Below are 21,436 nucleotides of genomic sequence, written 5' to 3'. Positions count from 1 at the left end.
GGAAAGTCCCCCAATTTGTTTTAATTCCTTAGCTCTTTTAGGTTAAACTTTCTTCATGCATCTCTTACTAGTCTCATTCGATTCATTTAAGCTTTGCAAGACACTCACGAGGCAGTTACTTTTTATCTCAATTTTAAAGATGAAGAGACCGAGGCTTGTTGCAGTTCTACAACATACCCAAGGTCTAGGGTTGCCAGGTTTTAATTTATAAGTTTGCTAAATCTGGCAACTCTAGCAAGGTCCTGTAGTTAGGACGAAACCTCAGAAGTACTTCTCTTCTTCCGCAGCCCCAGAAATAGCCTTTGAATCCGTGCCTCAGATCCTTTAAGCTTTGCTCTAGATCTGTCAGAAAGAATTGTCCAAGGTAACCGAAGTTGGGTCTCTTCTGAAATGTCCACATCATCTGGAGTTCTCTACTGTGAATGTCATTTGCATTCTGCTCTAATCAGCACTGTCCAATAGAAATAAAACACAAGCCACTTATGACTTTTTTTTTTTTAAGAAAGGGTCTCCCTCTGTCACCCAGGCTGGATTGCAGCAGTTCTATCTCAGTTCACTGCAACTTCTGCCTCCCAGGTTCAAGCGATTCTCATGCCTCAGCCTCCTGAGTAGCTGGGATTACATGTATGCATCACCATGCCCAGCCAATTTTTGTATTTGTAGTAGAGACAGGAGTTCACCATGTTGGCCATGCTGGTCTCAAACTCCTGACCTCAGGTGATCTGCTCGGCTCCCAAAGTACTGAGATTACAGGTGTGAGCCACTGCACCTGGCCCACTTACGAAATGTAAAATTTTCTGGTAACCACATTAAATAAGTTAAAAAATTTAATACTATGCCTTTTACTCAATATATCCAAAATATTATCAACATAAAATCAACATAAAAATCTTTAATGAGACAGTAAAAAGACTGTTTTTTGCACTAAGTCTTCAAAATATGGTTTGTATTTTATACTTACAGCACATCTCAGTTCAGATGCTAAATTTTCAACGGTTAAATGTAAATTAATTCAGTTCTTCAGTTATACTGAACACATTTCACAGAGCAGGTCCTAGACCACAGTGGCTGACAGGATTTTTCTAGGCCGATATCCTCCTGCATGCTCTCTGGACATTTTATCATGTTATTTATTTATTTATTTTCTTTGAGATAGAGTCTCCCTCTGTCACCCAGGTTGGAGTGCAGTTGTGCAATCATAGCTCACTGCAGCTGTCTGTCTCCTTGGCTCAAGTGATCCTCCCACCTTAGCCTCCCAAGTAGCTGGGACTACAGGCATGTGCCACCATTCCTCGTCATTTAAAGTTATTATTTTTAAATTATTTTTATTTTTAATTTTTTAATAGAGATGGGGGGGTGGTCTCACTATGTTGCCTAGGCTAGTCTCAAACTCCTGAGCTCTAGTGATCCTTCCATCACAGCCTTGAAAAGTCCTGGGATTACAAGTATGAGCCACCACGCTTGGCCTTCCCTGGATATTTTATAACCTCACCACTTACAGAGTTTATGGTTTTACATGGCAATTATTTATATATTGATCATCCTACTCCCCCTCCAGTTTTTTTTTTTTTGAGACAGAGTCTCACTTTTTCTCCCAGGCTGGAGTGGAGTGGCGCCATCTCGGCTCACTGCAACCTCTGTCTTCCAGGTTCAAGTGATTCATTCTCTTGCCTCAGCCTCCCAAGTAGCTGGGAATATAGGCACGTGCTACAACTCTTGATTAATTTTTGTATTTTTTTTTTTTTTGAGACGGAGTCTTGCTCTGTCGCCCAGGCTGGAGTGCAGTGGCGCAATCTCAGCTCACTGCAAGCTCCGCCTCCCGGGTTCACGCCATTCTCCTGCCTCAGCCTCCTGAGTAGCTGGGACTACAGGTGCCTGCAATCACACTTGGCTAATTTTTTTGTATTTTTAGTAGAGACGGGGTTTCACCATGTTGGCCAGGCTGGTCTCGAACTCCTGACCTCAAGTGATCTGCCCACCTCAGCCTCCCAAAGTGCTGGGATTACAGGCGTGATTACAGCTACCATGCCTGACTTCTCCCTCCAAATTTTGAGCCATGAACACGTTGAGAGGTGAGAGTAGGTCTTCCTTCCCCTCTTTCAAATCTGTCCCCACAGCTAGCATAAGCTTTAGAACACAGTAGTGTTTAAGAAATATTTATTTGAATGAAAGAATGGCTTGAAAACTTCTATCTAAAAAAACGACAATTAATTGAGGTCTGGGAGTGTGCCAAGCTAATAATAATGATAATAGTCATAAACAGTGTCTACTGAATTCTTACTACCTGCTTTTAAGACATTTCTCATTTGATCATTAAAAAAAAATCACCTTTGAAGTAGCAAGTATCCTCACTTTACACATGAGGAAACTGAGACTTAGAGAGATTAAATAACTTGCCCACTGTCACCTAACTACTAAGATCCAGAGCCAGGAATACATAGATGTATCCTAACTGCATTTCTGGTGCTTCCCTAACCATAGTCATCATTTACTGCATTCATGGTTTTCATGAAATCTAAGCTCCACTTAGACTGTTATTTCTTAACTACATTTAAAATCAGTCTCCTTTCTAGCACTTGTGTTTGCTTTTGTTTGACTTGTGGACAAAGACTTATAGTAGACAGGTATGAAAAAATAAATCCTCTTTTGCAACCCATAAGTTGTTATATATGCAACAAGGAATATTATTTAAAAAGAAAGAAAAAATAGCAATCTATTTTTTAAAAACTTTAATCCATTTAGCCTCATCCCAACGTAGTATCTGTGAAGTAAAAAGCTTAATGTGTTAAGATTTTTGTGATACATTGAAATAAACATAACTATTGTAATACAGAATTGTCCACATGCTACACATAGCCATGTAGTGATATGACTGCCACACCTGGGTAAATATTACTCTGTACTCGGTTACACCTAACCTCTAACATTGGTCTTTCTGTTCCTAAAGATCCACCATTATTTCTGCGTTTTCCCCTTCCTCTCACACAGTGGTCTAGGAAGGAAAAACACCAGCAGCTGAGGAAAGGCTGGAAGGGAGGCTCTCCCTTGTCTGTCTTTTCTCATTATTTCTAGCTGTAAAAAAAGCAAGACACAAGCAAACCATAAGACCTAAGTCCCCAGTGCCTCTGCCTTGAGGGTTTTTCTTTGCTTCTTTAGAAGCCAAAGGACAAAAACTTTAGGGTGACTGGACCTATGGAATGGGTCCTTCTCGCTTTGAGCTTTCCTGCCTTATTCCAGGGCAATACTAAGAGAGTCTCAAATCTATTCAAATCTAAGAACCCTAACCTCCTCCCCTGCCCTACCTGCCTTCCTCCCGACCCTGGAAGGTCTTCATAGCCCAGACTACCCCAGATGTTTCCTGGGCATTTCTACTTCATTCAATAAATTCACCAGCAACTATTGAGCCCCTACTATACCCCAGAAACGGCAAACCCTCGGGGCAATTTTCAATAAGGATAATAACTAACACTAATATAGTGCTTGCTGTGTGCCATGCACTATTATAATAAGCACTTTAAATATTTAGACATGAAATTGCCCTTTCTGGAGATTAAATATGGTAGAATATTACCAGTTTCACATGGTTCAGCTTAATGTATTAGTCACTTAATATACTAGTTTTAGAGGCAGATACTTTTATCATACTCTTTTGATAGCTGAAGAAACTATGGGAGAGAGAGATTAAGTATCTTGTCCAAGATTATTCTGCCAGTAGTGGCAGAGCTAGGCTTTGAACTTGGGGACTCTGGCTCAGAACACTTGATTACCATGCTTTCTGTCTCTTACAGTGAAAGTGGCAGAAAAAAGAAAACCTACTTCTCTCCAAAGCCAGACTCTACATTTCAGGAGGTGCATTGTGGGTAAACTAGACTTTTGTAGGAACAATAGAATATGGTGATTAGAGTAGCTTTGGAAGCAGCAGACCTGGCTTCAGGTCTAGGTCCCAGCCCTGGTTTTCAGTAGCTACGAGGCTCTGGGAAAGCTTTCTTTTCTTTCTTTCCCACCCTCCCTCCCTCCCTCCCTCTTTCCCTTCCTTCCTCCCTCCTTCCCTCCTTCCCTCCTTCCCTGGTTCCCTCCTTCCTCCCTTCCTCCCTTTCTTCCTCCCTCCCTCCCTTGCTCCCTTCCTCCCTCTCTTTCTCTTTCTTTTCTTTCATTTTTTTCCTCACTCTCTCTCCCTCACTCCCTTCCTCTGTCTTTCTTTCTTCCCAGATCCTCAGTTTCCTCAACTGCAAAATGGGAATCATAAAATTTCCTACCTCCCAGGGGGTTGCCACATTCAATGAAATAAAGCATGCAAAACATTTATCTCAGTGCTTGACACACAGTTAAGAACCCGACAAAGAGCAATTATTGTGTGGACCATCCAGAAGGAATATGGTCTGTCTGGAGAAAAATCTCTAAAATTCCAAACAGCTGGGTTACAAGCAAATAGCCCATTCCTAAATTTGAGATGGCTTGCCTTTTGAATTAAAATAACAGAAATTAGGAAATATAGGAAAATACTAGTGGTCACCTTCTCCAGACTCATTTTACAAAAGAGGTTCTGGAGACCTGGAAAGATTAATACCTTGGCAGAGAGGACATTCATCTCTATTGAAAAGCACAGATCCCCAATCCCATTCACTTCCACCTTACTGCACTGACTCTTGAAGCTGCACTTTTGCAGTGAAGCTTGACAGAGGAACCTCAGATCAGCTGACCTGGTGCACATACCTCATGCACTTGTGAAATCAGTGGTGACACTAAGCAGTGGTTGGAGGGTGCAGTTGGGGTGGAAAAGGAAGGTGAGTAGGCAAATTCTAAATGATTTCCATCAGCCTTCTCTGAAGTTACCACAAATAGAGTATCAGTAAAAACAGTGTCTTTCCTGTGCAAGTGGAGTTTTAAGATGAGCCCCCAACCTCCCCTTTTCCACCCAGTCTGGCACCTTTAATCCCCTCCTGTATGTATTCTGGAGATGCCACTGTGTAAAAAATACATTAGATGGCAATAGTATTTTCTTCTTTTAGTCTGATATCTGAAAATTCAGGGTGTTTACACAATTGTTGCAACAGGGTAAAGCCTTGTGTAGCTTGGTAGAGCTCCATTAACAAGCATTTCCTAACCTTCAACCCTGTGCCTGCTGTTGTGCTAGGCTCTGGGGATACAATGATTCTGAAGATACCACTCCTGCCCTCAAGAAGCTCACTGTCTAGGCCAGTGGTTTTGGGCTGTGGTTGCCAGACCAGTAGAATCAGCGTCCCCTGAGAACTTATTATAAATGGAAATTATTGGGCCCTACTCCAGACCTGCAAATCAGAAACTCAGGGCTGAGGTCCAGGTATCTGTGTGTTAATGAGCCTTCCAGGTGATTCGGATGAATGCTCAAGTTTGAGAACCACACGTATTGCACAAGGCTTGGCTGACAGCAATTAATGAAAGAGAACAGGAAGGGAAGTAACAAGCTCCTCTTGTCTGTTTCTATGAAGGTGGAGGAGGTGAGAGAGCCCAGACATCTCCCTCCAGGTCTAGGCACTAGGTGTCTGCCCAAACAGGTAGCGTGTCAGAAGCAGCTGCGAAGATGCAGTATGGAAAAGAGATGTTCAAGCCAGGGTGGAAAGATGGAAAAAAAAAAAAAAAAAAAAAGAGCCAGAACCAGACTTGGGCCAAAGTGACATGGTGAAACAGGGACATTCTTTCTCAGCATGCCTCCTCTCCATCCAGTACCTGCCCTGTGTCCATTCTGCCTGCTGCAGGTGACCCATGATCAGAGGGACTCAGTGCCCCCCTCCAAACTCAGCAGTGCCTCTTGTATGAATGCTTTCCCACCACTTCAGAGGTTTCCAGGACTCCCATCCAACTCTCTCAGAACTCTGCTTTCCAAACTATCAGCCACATCAATGGAACTTTAAAAAATCTGTTGGATCTTGATATTAATTATTAATTCATCCACATCCTCCCCACAACATCACATATTCTATCATTAATGGATGTGCAATTATAGGGAAGACTAACGATTTAAGCCAAACGCATAAACTCTAAAGGTGGAAATTTTAGGCACGGTGCCAGTTAAGGATGAGAGATATGTTCAGACAGAAGATATTTTAGACAGTGGCTCAAAGTGGCATGACAGGAAGGCTCCTTTCTCTATGTTCTGGTCAGCCCTGACTGTGGAGGTACTGACCTGAGGCAGGTGCACCATGGGGGATCTCTGCTGTGTTTGGCAGAGCAATTGCCACCCCCTCCCCACTATCAGGCACAGGGCTGCCCAAAGCCAGAGGATCCACCAAGGATATATTGTGGCTGGGGCATCTGATTGTAAACATCCGTCTATAAGCATTCCTAGGGTGAATTCCTCTTTCTTTAGTCCATCATGCCAAACTTGGGAGTTTTGACTGAGTAGCTACATACTAGCATAGGATCTTTAGGGTTCACCTTGATCTACCTTAAGCAGGAAAGAGGAATTTTTTTTGAAGGTGATGAAGGCAGCTTGTGAAAGTGGAAGAGTAGCTGACCAATGGTTTTTGCTATGGCTTGAATGTCTATCCCTCCCCAAAATTTGTATGTTGAGATTCTAACCAAGGTGATGGTATTAGGCAGTGAAGCCCTTGGGAAGTGATTAGGTCATGAGTGGGATTGGTGTCCTTATAAAACAGCTAGCTAGTCTCTTCCACCATGTGAGGACATAGCTAGAAACTGCCATCTAGGAAACAGAAAGTGAGTCCTCACTGAATCTGTAGGTGCCTTGATCTTGGGCTTCCCAGCCTCCAGAACCAAGAAATAAGTTTCTGTTCTTTAAAAGCTAGTCCGCCTCTGGCATTTTGTTACAGCAGCCTGACCAAATTAAGAGAGGGTTTATCCCTGAGGGGATGACCATGGGCACAGAGGGTAATATTCCCATGCCCTTAGGCTACCAGGAGAAAAAAGAGCTCCACTTTTCCAGGTTCACTTTTAGGGACCCTAGTTAAGGACTCTAATTGGCTCAGCTGAGGTCACAAGCCCATTTTTTTTTGACAGTTGCTATAGTGAGGAAAGTAAGATAATAATATCAACCCTGCTCGATTTAGGGACCCAAAGAGCGTGTTGGATACAGACACAGCCACCAAGTAAACTTGTCGAACTTAGTGAATAAAAACTCAGGAAGCCAGTTACATTTGAATTTCCCACGCAATATTTGGGACATACTTATATTAAAGGCATTTTCATTATTACTCTGAAACTCAAATTTAACTGGGCATCCTACATTTGGCAACCTGTCACCAAGGGAACCGGTGTGAGCCAGGCAGACTCCTCTTCATTTGGTGTCCACCACACCTTGTTTAAAGCTTGAAGAAGTAGAGTTCTTTGCAGAGAAAAGCACTGCCCATGCCTAGAATCGCCCCTGAGCCCCTTCTCTGTGTCACGCTGGGATAGGTCTCTGCCTAGATAAGAATCCATATCAAGCCTCTACACTTTCCACAAAGTGTCAAAACTGCCTGGCTGTCTTGTGTGTAAAGCATATGGACTCCTCTTTTTATCAACCACAGTGATTCCTGGGTGGGACCTGAGGATTTATCAGGAACTTCAGCTAGGATCAAATTGTGATTCCACTCTTGCCAAAGCTCCTTAGAGACATTTGATATTGAGAGAGGCGGCAGAAGGCTGACTGGCTGGTCCAACCCTGTGGCTCAGGCTGAGTGCTAGTGCCCTCCGTAGAAGGCATACACGATAGCTACCTTCTAAGGTCTGCTCCTCTCTAGAATGGGCAGAAAACTTGGAACCCAAAGATCTCTGCACCCTCCATTTGTGCCAGTGGTGTTGATTTCCGTAAATGCTCACTAAACTTGTTCTGCAGTTAGGACACAGCCATTTTTTTCTCTTCTTTCTGGAAGGAAGTTTATTACACAAAGCAATAGGTAGACGTCTTCTTACTACCACATAAATCTGCTGTAGTACCTATGTGCTATATTTCTTAGACAGCAAGAACAAACAGTTGCACTGGAACATTCCACACAAAGGAAAACAGTAAAGCTAGAAAGAAAAGCAAAACAGTAAACAAAACATATATAGAGATGTATTCTCTGTTAGAATCTTTAACACAGATAGAGCCACGCAAAGTGGAGGTTCCATTATGTTTCCAAAAGTAGAGGAACCAGACAGTTCAACTTGACTTTTCTTTAGACAACACCTTTCATTCTGGTCATGAGGAGTGATGTTTTCAGCACCAAGCACCCAAAAAAAGAACCCTGAGCACTCACATGACCCAGGACATGGCACTAGAAAGCTAGAGGCAAAAACACAGAGTTCAAATTTGGGATACACAAAAGGCAGTCCAGGGCCGAGGTCAGTTCCAGGCAAGATTCGGAGCTGAGCACTTTTTTCTTTGTGTACTCCAGTCTGCTAGCAGAAACTATGATGCCTGAAAAATCCTGAATGAATTATCTGACAGTGTTAGTGAAACGAAAAGCCATTCTAGGGGCTTCTGGGCAGTATGTTTGGATGTAAGGGGGAGGCTGCGTTTCCTCTTCTGGGAAAGCCCTGTGCACTTAGAACAGACTCCTTAATGAAGTGCCAGTGATCTCAGAGTTGACCTTCAGAGTCCTTGCCCCACAGCCCTCTGCTCAGTACCTCAGTCGGGAGCCAAGTCTCAGAGGGTGAAGGTACCTTGGCTCTCCACAGCATGGGGAGTGTGCTTCTGTGTCATTTCACAAGCACGTGTGTGTGTGTGTGTGTGTGTGTAGCTAATTTCCTGACAGGTGCACATGCAAGTGCCTAGGCCATGTGGAGGGATTATCATTTTAATAAGTAGCTTTAGCTAATTAGTTTATTCTTGCTGACATGGTCACATTCCTCCTAATTTGATATTCTTATTTCATGTAGAAATCAGGAGGCTGATAGACCCTGGAATGGTTGTGAAGTGATTAGTTTTCCTTGGTTCTATCTGTGTATGCTGGTATGTCTTCTGGAAGGGGAGAACCTAGGTTTGTTTGGTTCACTATGGTATAAGCAGAACCTGTCACAGTAAAAATCTATTTTATTGAGTGCTTACTTTTGGCCAAGCACTGTGCTAAGTGCTATTTAAGAGCTATCTCGTTTAGTCTTTATAACCTCTCCTATGAGATAAGTGTTATTATTGTATCCATTTTATAGGGAGGAAACTAAGTCACAGTGAGGTTAAGTAACATACCTGTGCTCATGTCGTTGGTAAGTAGAAAAGCTGGGATGTGAACCCAGCAGCCTGTATTCCAGAGCCTGTTCTCTTCCCTTGTACCAGGAAACATTTGTTGTGTAAATTAATAACTACGTGGATAATTTACCATGTATGATTTAAGTGCTTCTGATGACAAATCCATGGTTTCCATTCTTAGTTATCAGGCTCAAAATTCACATAATAAGTCCTAAAAATACTATTGCTTTCAGGATTTCTCTCTGCTTCCATAAGTCAGCATCTCTTCTGCTGCTCATTCTAATTTCACCCTCCAGAGTGTGTGCTAGTCCCACAATTCTATTAAGCCAATCCCCATAATGAGAGGGCTAATTGCTAATCCCTACGTCAGTGGATAAATGTTTAGGTGCAGAGGAATGGTGGGTCAAATCTCCTTAGGGAAGGAAAGGCTTCTTGTGGCTGTAGCTACTGTTGCTGGGAGGCCAAGAAGAGGCCAACTTGACATCATACCTTGAGAAGAGCAAACAGATTACGTCATACCTTGAGAAGAGCAAAGAAATATAAGCACTCCCAACTATGATCTTCCCCAGAGAGTTGTGCAAACAACACTGAATTATTAATAGAAGTTGTGTTTTTCCCAATTCCCCATCGCAAGTGAGCCCCCTTCATAGTCAGGGAGATAGGGGTTTTGCCCTCGGAGCTCAAATAGGCCCTCTCTCACACAGAGAGATCAAATTCCAACCTCAGGATGCACTGGCCAATGAAGCCTTTATTGCTAGCCATTGTAGCTCAGTTGGCAGTTATTTTAGTTTAAACAACTTGTGGGTGGTCTCTTCATGTTCAAGAATTTGCCTCCATCTTTTCATGTTCCACTTATACCAACACATCTTCAATGGCAGCATTTCTGGCAACCCCACAGGACACCTGCTCCTCTAATCTCATCCATGAACCACACAGTTGTGTCTGCTCTTTGGGAACTCAAGTCCATGTGGCAGTCAAGAGAACATGGAAGGAAACCCTACCTATATCTTATCCTATTTCCCAATGTAGCCACATAAACCTAATACTTAAGCTTCTTCTTGCTACTTGGATTTCAATTTTCAGTCCCTGTTGGAGATATCAAGTGTTCTTGCTATCACATCATTTATTAATGTCTATTGTCAACAGAGAACGATTACCCAACACTAACACATATGAAGAAAAAAAAAAAAGGATTCTACTTTCCAAACTAATTTCCAAGAATTACTACTATAGAGAAGTGTCAAATACTTTTCCACTTTAACCATTCTCAAAACTTTTAATGAATCTTTTCTTTTAAACAAATCATGCCATTAGCATGGATGCTATGCAAATGAAATGCAGAGCCTGTATTTGTTTGGCTTCCTCGAAATTGTTTCAGAAACCTGATCACATCAAATATTTTTCAGTTTATGCAAAACAGAACCTCCCAATACATTTTTTTTTTGAAGAGTATGTAGTTTTCCATTTGCATGTGAGTCCCAAGTGGTAAATTTACACTTTGAATGTAGGATTAACAAATTTCCATGTGTGTACTGCATTTTGAAACTTAAATCATAAAGAAGTTACTTTTGTATGCCAAGGGCCTTACGAATCTGAAATCAAATGACCTGATAAGCACCTGGATGCTGGAGTTTAGCACAGAGATAACACCAAGGAAACCTGTTTTCCTAGAGTAACATCGTCTTTGGATTTCACATAGCCTTCCTTTGAAACCTAATCTCAGGTCAACTTGGAGAATTCAGGGACAAGAATATACTTTTTGCAGCTAAGGAATCATTCAGAACCAAGGACTCACAAATCTGCACGTAAAACCCTTTTCCAAACTGCTCTTTCCCAGCCTGGCGAGTGGGCCCTGGCAGTGACCCTTCCTTACTGCCAGGAAACAATGTTATGGCTTGAGAGAGCTATGCATGATCACACTTACTGTAGCATCAACTATTTTTTTCTTAATTGTCCTGAGATCCTAGAAAGGAAACAAGCGTCTGTGCTGACAGAGGAGCTCAGCGTGAACTCTCATTTTTCACATGGAGCTAATTAAAAACTGAAATTAGTTAAATATGGAAATGACACTTGCAAGCACTTTAGTAGAATTCTGGCAAAATCCCTCTGGAGTGCTGTGACATTACCTGCTGCTTCGAAACTCCCCAACTGAATTTCACAGTTAAAAGGCTGAGCAAAGGGAAACTTATTATTGAGATTTCGGATTCAGAACGTGTCTGTAAAACTCCAAATTAAATTTCATGGCTGGCCCTTGAGTGGCTGGCGATATGTAACACAGGCCAATGGAGTGGGCCGCTCACAATGTCCCTGCACGCAGGAGCTCCAATTACCCCTCTTTAGGTATGGTACTATAGGTGGCATAGGTGCGACAATCGGAAGGCTAATGGATATATTTCTCCTGGAATTTGACTCAAGACAGTTCACATATGCACAAATTCCAACAAAGAAAAGAGACTGAACTCATGCATGGGGTATGATGAGCCCAATTATTAAAATTGAGATTGCTTAGGGGTTATAAGAAACACTTCTCGAATTTGGAGTCTATCTGTATATGTCGGTCTATCTATTCATCTCTCTATCCGTCTACAAATGCATATGTATTTATATAAATGTGTATAAATATCTCTCTATATATACATCTTATAGATACGTCACAGTTTTTATGCATAATTGTGATACACCATCGCAAAGCAGAGAGATCAAACAGCTTGAGACTTAGAGGAAAGTGAGAATGGTCTTCTCTTAAAATCTCTAGCAGAATTGCCTTTCCACATAAACAATGATGAAGAGGGAGCTCCCGGGGCAGGTGGCGAGAGAGCACCCTCCGGGATGTCACGTCCCCCTTTCTAGGCAAACGCAGTAGTGTGTGCTCAAGGGCAAATTATGATGTTTGCTTGCATCTGCATACAATTTAATTAAACCCACCTACGTGTCTGATGGCTCTGGATCTGTGGCAGAGTGTTTGGGAAGTCCAGCTGCTCTCTAAACAACTGGAGTGTTGTGATTTTATTGTTTTTCCGACACCCCATCCATTTGCCCTTGAGGCATCCCCTCCCCCTGGACCCCGGCCATGACTGAGGCAGGCCCCGCATCCCCGCCTGGGCAGGCCAGCGAGAGGAGCCACTTAGTGCCAAAGCCAGCCCTGCTCTGCAAGTCAGCTGGCAGGCAGCCGTCGGCGGGCCGGGCTGCCAGAAAGAGTTCTCTGGCAGCTCAGGCGCTCCTCTTCCCATCACACTCGGGCTTTGCTAGTCCGCGGCCTGGAAATCATCACGGCTTACCCAGCTGGATGGGGGGAATGCTGCAGCTGTACCATCAGGCTGGCTTATTTTTATTGAATTTTGAATATCCAATTTCAAAGCAATTCAAATGAATTTGCCCAAGGCCTCGGATCAGCGTGGCTGCCGACACTCTCTGCAGCAGGGTTTCGAAGTTCATATTTCTAAACAAAGGCAAGATTACAGAAGCTTTCCTTGTCAGAACCAGTGCCTCTAAAGAACCCTGTCTTCCAACTCTATTAGGCCACATGCTGACAGTAGCAAAAGCTGTTGGGCTAATCCAAGTCCCTCCTCCCCGAGCTGTGGTGGCCAAGCAAACTTCTTCCATTGCTTAGAGAAAGACAGGCGAGTGGGGTGCGAGGTGTTTAACAGCCTGGCACATGCACCCTTGCCTAGAGAGTGCAGGCAGGATGGACATGGAACATCACAGTGTGGTGTCGAGTGGGGCAGAATGGGCAGGTGTGAGAGACACAGCTGCCCCTGAGGCCCCAATCTCAGAGGGGTAAAACAACCACTTGGACAATCAGGAACAATTCTAAACTTGTTCTGTAACCACTGTTCTCTGCCTCCTCCCATTAAGATGGAAAATAAAAAGAAACACTATACATGATTTTGTATAACTAGGCTGAGTTTGGTACAATGCTCCATTTCATAGAGCGTTTCTACCAGTTTCCAAAATATCTGCTTTCCTTCACCCCCACTATTTTATTCTAATCCTGCAACACCCATGCCTGGCAGGCACTTATTGTAAATGCACAAGCAAAACTTAACCCGAGTGGTAGAAGGCTGAAGAGTTGTGGTGAAAAAAGGACCTCCTGAGAAAAAGCCAGATGCAGTGCCTCATGGCCAAGAGTGGCTAGACAATGAAAACATAACCTGCTCTGATTTTTTTCAGTAGGATTTGGGAGACATTTAGGGCCTCACACTCATTGAAAAGTGTTTTTAAGAAGCCTTGGGACAAAACCAATTCAATAACTATTGATGTTCACAATCTGTCAGCTTCTCCCCCAGGGGTTAAAAAAGACCCTCAGAGGAGACAGCAAATTGGGATGTAGAGACTCTCGAGTGATACCAGACAGAAAGCTCCAGAGGAGCGGAGCTCCTGGCTGCTCTTCTCTGAGCTGCATCCCCAGCCCCCAGCAGGGCGCCTGCTCATGCATGGTGCTTAGTGAATGAATGGATGAGTAAACGAATAAACAAAGGTCATCTTTATTTATACCACAAGGAGTACAATATGGTTTTTAAAATGAGACAGATTCCTAAAATGACCACTTAATTGTTACATCCCACTAGACAAACTCTAGGTCTCAGCTTTTCCATCTATAAAATGCAGTTGACGACCGTATCTTGTGACCCAGGATTGTTTAGAAGATTAGATGAGAAGATGAACAGAAAGGGCCTGTTACTATTTAGGAGGGGGCAGATCTCACCCCTTCCCTTTCTTTTTTGAAATTGGATAGGTCACAACTCTGTTCCTAGTCATTTCTGTTACTTTTGCAGCATTCAATGGAATCTGTCTTTAAAATAGAAAAAAAAAAAAAGATTTCAAATATGTAGGACAGTCTGTCTCTCAAAAAATCTTATGGTCCTTTGAAAATGATTGTTTGACCTGCTGAGTGCAGTCAGCATTGGGATCTCTTATGAACCCTGAGTGTGCGCTGCAAAAGGGGGAGCCATGGTTTTTCTTGAGCGTGAGTTCTATAGATTCAGATACAGAGTAAAGACATGAAAACCAAAACGTGGAATAAATATTCAGATACAGAGCAAAGATATGAAAAACAAACCATGGATACCAGGATAAAGCAAAAACTCCAAACACAGAAGTAAAGGAAGGCCTTGGGTGTCAAGAACCCAATGACTTGAGGAACCTCGGGGAGCTGGGTAGATGCCTCTAGAAACCAGAGGTAAGAACAGCCACCCACGGGTCACTCCACTTTGGTGTGCCACCCAATCAGTTTTAAATCATTTGCTCCTTTAAGCAAACACTGCTGCTGGTTAGTTATCCAGTACATGTTTTTAATTACAAGCTGAAAAAGTCATTCTGTAGCCCTGAAACCAGTGCCCTCATGCCTAAGAAGTGCTTTTTAATATTTATACATCTAAAGAGGGTTTGCCCTTCCAGACATAGAAAATCATTAGGAAGCATTCTCAGGAGGATATAACTTTGGTCAAGGTCATGCACAAATCTAAACTTCAAATTTAAGCCAAGGCTTACCAGTAGGTGCCACTTTTGTGCCACAAACGATTCCTAGCCTGCTCCTGACTTTCTAGGTTATCAATTTTTAAATAGAGGAAAGGAACAAAAATATGCTTGTGAGACAATTCTGAGCATATAAAAGTTGAAGAAACTTTTCTTTTTTTCCTCGTTCCTTGGCACATCTATTTAATAGAGTTTTTTTGATTTCACTTTTTTCTTCCAGCACAGCAGATGAACGGGTGAACCAAGGAAACTGCACTCAAAGAAATGTCTTGTAACGGCTCTAACTTTGGTTTGGCATGTCACCTTTCTAACGCTATCAGGCAGAGGAAATATTCCGTCAAAGCTGTGAGTGTGGAAGGAAACAGCCTGGAAGGGGTCCAAAGACACACTGTATCTTAGCAACTTTGGAGGTTCAGAAAAGCCAACATTTCAGTTTGGGAAGCCGGCGGGTGGAGGTTCCATCTTACCCAACCACGCATCACTGAAAGACACTCCCCAAGGTGAAGATGCAACTGTCTTCAGGATCTGCTATCTAAGCTGCTGAAAAATCAAATGGCTGTCAGCGGGCAGGGAACGATATTCTCATGAAAACCAGACAAAACGACGATGTCAAAAACCCAAAACAGGAAACAGTCATAACCAGGTAAAGTCAAACATGGAATGACTGAAAAATGCCTCGTAGGAGCATGTTGGGCCAATTAAAAATGTTAAACAAGCACAAAATTAACTTCCATAGGAAGCAAAGGACAGCAGGAATGTAACTATCTATTCCAAGACCTTCGCTTGAGGTCTGAGGGTACGGGTTTTGGAGAATCCTTCTTTCTTACTTATATCTGGAGAATGGGCGAACTCCAAACATCCACTAAAGAAGTCTCGGGTGTCACCTTGTAGCCCCTAACCTTGTCTTTTGTAGCAAAGTGGCAAGTATATATTTGGGTCGGGGGAGGTCTAAATGAACTTGACTGATATTGACCTACATCCTCGACATTCTCTTCCCAATCTGATGCTGTTAATCCTAACAATTGAAACCCTGGCCCCTCTAAGCACAATCCTGAAGTCCAGTGTAGATCCTAACCCTCAGAGAACATGGTATATAATTGCCATATAGGTAGAAATCCATTCCCCGCTCTAGAGCCCAACTAAGGTTATCTTTAGCTCCACTCTTCCTTGCTCTTAGGCAATTAGGTCACCAGGTAGGTGAAACACATCATTTCAATGGAAGAGAAGAAGTGGGTGCTTTTAAAGCCTTTTCTTTCCTCTAAGTACTTATTATCCTTAAAACATCATTCAGTGACAATTAAAAATAGGAAAGTTTATTAAACCCTATTCTTCTGTCTTCTAATTTTTTCGTTACATGCATGAAAATAACTTAGGAAGTGCATCTTTTGTCCCAGAAACTCCAGCATCATCTAGCCCAGCTGACATCCACTGAAATTGTAACTGATTATTCATCGTACATTACAGGAACAGGAAACTTTCTCTTACCCTCTACCCCTTTTACCTGGGGGCTGGCTCCAGGTTACTCTGTCCAGTATCGAGCAAAAGGCTGATCAATGGACTGAATTATGCCTGATGTCTCCTTTCCCCTCCTACCAGATTCAGTCAATGATCAAACCAGGACATTCAACCTCTATGATGTCTCCCTCATATTTCCTCTCCTCTCTGCCTGCCCTGCCATTGTTCTTGTTTTATTCACAGTCTCCTCTTCCTGGGCTTTGGAATGGCCTCCTTGACTCTCATCGCCTCTAGTTTTCATCCCATCACTTCATCCTGCACGGGGCTACCAGACCGCTCCATGCCCTCTTCTACTCAGAATTGTTGGCGGGTTTTGCATCAGTTAAGAATCAAATCCAAATACACATTCTTATGGCATGAAAGGTTTGTTGTCATGCTGCCCTTCTCCCCAATAGTTTCTCCATCAATACCCTAGATCCCTGTATACTTTTTCCTCCAGTGTTAATGATATGTGGCATTCTACTCACCATGATTTCCCAGGCTTTCATCACTGCACTTGCTGTTCTTATTCCTGAAAGGTATTTCTCCCCTCTTTCCCTTCTGCCAAAATCCTATACACCCTTCTAGCTACATATCAAATGCCACCTCCCCTCTAAAGTACTCCCTGATACCAACAGACTAACGACTCCTTTTCTTCTCCCCATGCTCACTTCCATGCTAGCATAGGTGTGGTCTCCCTGGTCTTGTGTTATAAGTGATAGTTTGCACATCTATTTTCTCTCCGTGTGTGATGGAGATCTCCTCGGGGATAGGGACCTTAGTCACCCATTTCTGCATCACTAAGGTCTTAGAGAGAAGGAAGTTTTCAGTGAATGCTTACTGAATTAATGAATAAAAGACAAAGTCTGTCCTTAGGAGGCACCCCAGAATCAACCCAAATGTGAGAATGCATCTTAAAATTAAAATACTGATGTAGGGAATCTCTCACCTAAAAAGTCATCAGTTTCCAGACTAGCTCTATTTTCTGAATTCATTTACCCTCTCCTCTCTCTTCCCTCCTATTCTATTCCTTCCTGGGACTTCCTGGGCAGGAGTCTGAATAAAACTGCCCTCCTCCTCCACCCCAGGTGGTTGACAAGTCAATATCTGCAGTTACTCCAGCTCAAAACTGTCATCAACAAAAGAGATCCAAGAAGAGAGTGAAATTCAATCCTTTTCTCCCCCTAAAGCTCATTTCCCTGGAAATACTTATTTCCTTATGAAAAAAAAGAAAGAGGGGAAAAAAAAGAGCTCACAACACCATGTTAAAGCAAATGCTTAGAAAATATTTTTGAAACATTTGGAAGTAATTTCTATTCACAAATTATCTCCATTCACAAAATGAAAAGGCAAATTATGTAAGCTGGATAAATTCAGAGAGAGAAAAAAATCAGACTTAATGTGGAGAGGAGAAGAGGAATAGGGAGAAAGGGAAAGAGAGAAAGATTAGTGATTCTTGCATTGCTATAGTAAGGAGAATTTTTTAAAACAATTAACGCGTATGAACCTATGAACCCCACAACGAACTCCAAGATGCTGGTAGGCAGTTAATTTCTCCATTTTGCCAGAAGATAAAGTTTAAGCTTAAACAAAGACAGCTCTTCTGTTGCCCAACAGTGGAAGTATGGAGGCCGGAAAGTGCCAGGTGTAGAAGAGGGAGATATGAGAAAGAGCAGATGGGAAGATGGGGATGGAACAGAAGAAAGTTAGTATGTCAAGAAGAAAGTGACAGGAGAAGGGGGCCTGAAGACTCATCTGACATCAACGATGAGAGGCAAAAATGGCATGAAGATCTATGAAGTCAGCCTCTGTTTTGTACTCCCGACATAGGAAACCTCTTTCTCAAAGAGCCACAACTGAAAAAACAATCAGGATAATTATTGAGCCAGTGAAGTCCCTTTATTCTCAGCAAGGTGACCCGCGATGGCCAAGAGACTCCAATCCTAGGCTAAGTGCAAGAAAATGGGCCCTGAGCATCCCAACAGGACATCCTGCTTTCCTTGTAATACTTCTTTCTTTCCCCGATACAAATTAAATAGTCACAGATGTTATTCAAAGGTGATCTGCTAGCCACACACTGTAAGAGACTGACCAGCCACAGCCAGAGTGGGGAAAGTTCACCACACAAACAGTACCAAATAAAGTGAGCAAAGGACATTTGTGGAACTCAGGTCTCAATGGTCTGCCACAAAGAGCTCCATGTGAACAAGCTGGCCAATCTAAAAATGATAGCCATTGTCTTATTAGAGGTCACAGCACTTTATAATTTTCCTCTTGTTTATTCTTAATAGCTCTGCAAAGGTGAGCATTATTATCCTCATGCTGCCAGTCTAAAATGATAACCTGAAACTCAGGGAGGTTTAAGTGATATCCAAATTCAAACTTGGATCTGAACAGATCTGAAGCCCACATGCTTTCCACCCCTGTCCCCTGCCTCTAAAATCAATCATCAATTGTCTCTACTTCCTTTCACTTTAGTGAAATGATGAGTGGTCCTTCTAGCTGACTCAGTACAAAGGAAGTGAAGAAATCTTGAGGGGTAAGAGAAGCTGCTAACTGGTCAGTGCAGATGGTAAGGACCAGAGCAGGGTGCCTTCTAGGAGACGAAGCCCATTGCAAGGTTGAGTCCCATCCTGGATGGTTCAGTGTGGTGATCCTATGAGGTCAACTCTGATCTCCTCTAACAATCATTGAGCACTTATTTTATACCAAGTACTTTGCAACTAGCTGTGCATACAACATCTAATATAGTATTTGCAATGACTCTTGGAGATGGGTGCATTATTATTACCGTTTTATAGATAAGAAAACTATTTCAGAGAGGTGAAGTAACTTGTTTATAGTCATGCAGTCACTAGGTGGAAGAGTGGGGATTCCAGCATCGTTCTATCCAATTCCAGAGGTTTTGCAGTTAGCTACCAAGCAAGCTGCCTCCTTCACCTCCCACTGAGAAGATGCTTGGGAATTATGATTTCACTGCTCATACGAGGTCAAGGCCAAGAGGCAGTAAACGTGGTTTCTGAGTGCCAGCTCCACAGAATCTATGTTAACATGGGTGTTGGAATTCAGCAGGTCTGACTTTGAAGCCACTCTTCCTCTTCACTAATTGTTTTACTCTTAGTAAGTTATTTGATTTATGCCTCGGTTTCTGCATCTGTAAAGTGGGAATAAAATGAAGATAATGAATGCTCCTTGAAATGTTGCAAGAACTCACTATGAAGCTGTTACTTTCGGGAAGAAAAAATATATACTATTTGTCAGATAAAATAATGAATGATAGTAAGACAGAGTTGAAGGCCTTGGGGACTCCCAGTGGGAGGTGAAGAAGCATTATGGTTCAGTGCACGAGTATTTCATTAGGGCAGTTCCTATCTGTACAACCCTGGACAAGCTGCTTAACATCCCTAAGCCTCAGTGTCCTCATCTGTGAAATGGAGATAAAAAGAGTACAATCCCATAGGGTTGTTGAGGGTTAAATGTGTTGATTCAGGGAAAGCCTAGTGACCAGCATAGAGTGAGTGTTGCATAAATGTTATGATGGAGGAACCAAGGCTCTGGAAAGGTGCATGCTTGTCCCTGGTTGCAGCTCAAGTTAACAGTGCAGAAGGAAGGGAATACAGCCCTCTTGATTTCGAGTTTGTGCTGCTTCTCCCTAGCGATGCAACCTTGGGCAAGTTACTGAAACTTTCTAAGACTTGGTTTTCCCATCTGCCAAATGGGAACAATTCTTCTTACAGAGAGAAAGACGAGGGATTTAAGGAAAGCCCTCAGCTCAAAGCATTATTAATGTTCACCATGTGTTAGCTGCTATCATAGTACCTTCCCTTTTGATCTGAAGGACAGGTTTTTTTATCCCCAGGAATGAGGATGAGAAAAACCGGAGGAAACTTTTCCTCATGGTTGTTTGTTGACTCAGAGAAGGAGTGGGAAACACCCACCACAGAAAAGAAGCAATCATGAAGTGGACAAATCCCAAACTCAAGAAAGCCACTGGGGAGGCGCCACTTGAAGCACTCTGGTCTCCCAAACTAAACAGACTTCTTCTTGAGGTGCAGCACATGGAATAAGTGCCTTAGTCTTCTTTGTGGCATTCTTTCTCTTTCTGATTCTAGAAGCTTCTGTCAGTTCAAATCAGAAGCACTTTATTCACGTTCTCTGCTGCAGTGCCGAATATCACTGTGGAAAGAGCATATTGTTTGGAGTCTGACTACCCGGGTACTGGCCCTAGACCTGCTATTTGCTAGCTGTGTGTTGTGGACAAGTTCTTTCCGCTACCCAGGACTGTTTCTGCCATTGTAAAATGCAGCTAATAATGCCTGCTGTCCACCACAGAATCGTGAGGTGCCTCTCAAACACAAAGCATGATTTGTTTTTCACCATCATTTCCTGCACTGTCTGTCTCCAGTCAGGAGGAAAGGGGGAAACTGTGCTATTGCCTACAAAAAGCAAAATTTCCCTCAGTCTTCGGTCCTTTACTTGAGAGGAAGCAGCTTTCCTTTCCATCTGTGGTCCTGCTATAGAAGGAGGAGGGTAGCAGAGTACTGGCTGATGGTAAGAGGCTACTTACGCTGTTTTATAGCAGGAGGGATCAGTTACGGGCTTGTTTAGCCAAAGCAATGCCTGCAAAGCAGATGAAGCTTCAGCAGCCTACACAGATCAATGCCAGGCTCCCAGCGGCTGATCCAGGCCAGAGGACAGTGTGGAAACAGCACTTCAGTCTCATGAACTGCTTGGCTGGAAATGGCGCCATTATGCTCCCCAAGAGCCCTTCCTCATCCCTGGGGCTGTCAGAACAGAACCACTGTCACTTGTGAGACCCTGGGCAGGGGTTGCAGGCAGGAACCAGAGCCTCTCATTTTCAAGTCATTTGCCTTCAGTTTGGGAATCCTTCCATTTCATTGTTCCATTAAGGGTGATTTCATCTTTTAAGTGAACTTCAATGAATGATGAAATAAAATACTTTGCACAGATGGCCCTGCATTTGAATAAGAGGAAACCATTACGCCTAGTGCAGAATGAAGTGTTTTATTTGCGTTTCTAAGGCAGCAAAGAAAGCCTTTGTGGAAATTTTTTTTAAACTTTAAGGAAATCAACTTGTCTACCCTTATTTGACATTGATGAGCAGGAAACCTATTATACCAGAGATGAAGATAGCTGTGGTTAAGAGAGTCTAGATGATAATTAAATGCAAGGACTCAGAGGCCAGTCCACTTGGGGCTGAGACCTGGCCCTATTACTTACTAATTACATAATTTGGAGAAGGTCACCTAATATTTTTGTGCCTCCGTTTCCTATTCTGTAAGATAGAAATGATAATAGCAC

General features: G+C 42.8%; 1 protein-coding gene and 1 pseudogene across 5 annotated transcripts in view; one reads left to right on the top strand and one right to left on the bottom strand.

The window, feature by feature from the left end:
- TENM2 (teneurin transmembrane protein 2) overlaps positions 1–21,436 on the bottom strand; it is a 985,093-nt gene that overhangs the window by 229,181 nt on the left and 734,476 nt on the right. The window lies entirely within an intron of this gene.
- LOC112627271 lies at positions 2,572–2,686 on the top strand (annotated as a pseudogene).

The sequence above is a fragment of the Theropithecus gelada genome, chromosome 6, assembly GCF_003255815.1.
Source record: "Theropithecus gelada isolate Dixy chromosome 6, Tgel_1.0, whole genome shotgun sequence".
Lineage (NCBI taxonomy): Eukaryota > Metazoa > Chordata > Mammalia > Primates > Cercopithecidae > Theropithecus > Theropithecus gelada.
The sequence above is the reverse complement of the archived record's forward strand: the minus strand, read 5'-3'. Positions and strand labels throughout refer to the sequence as shown.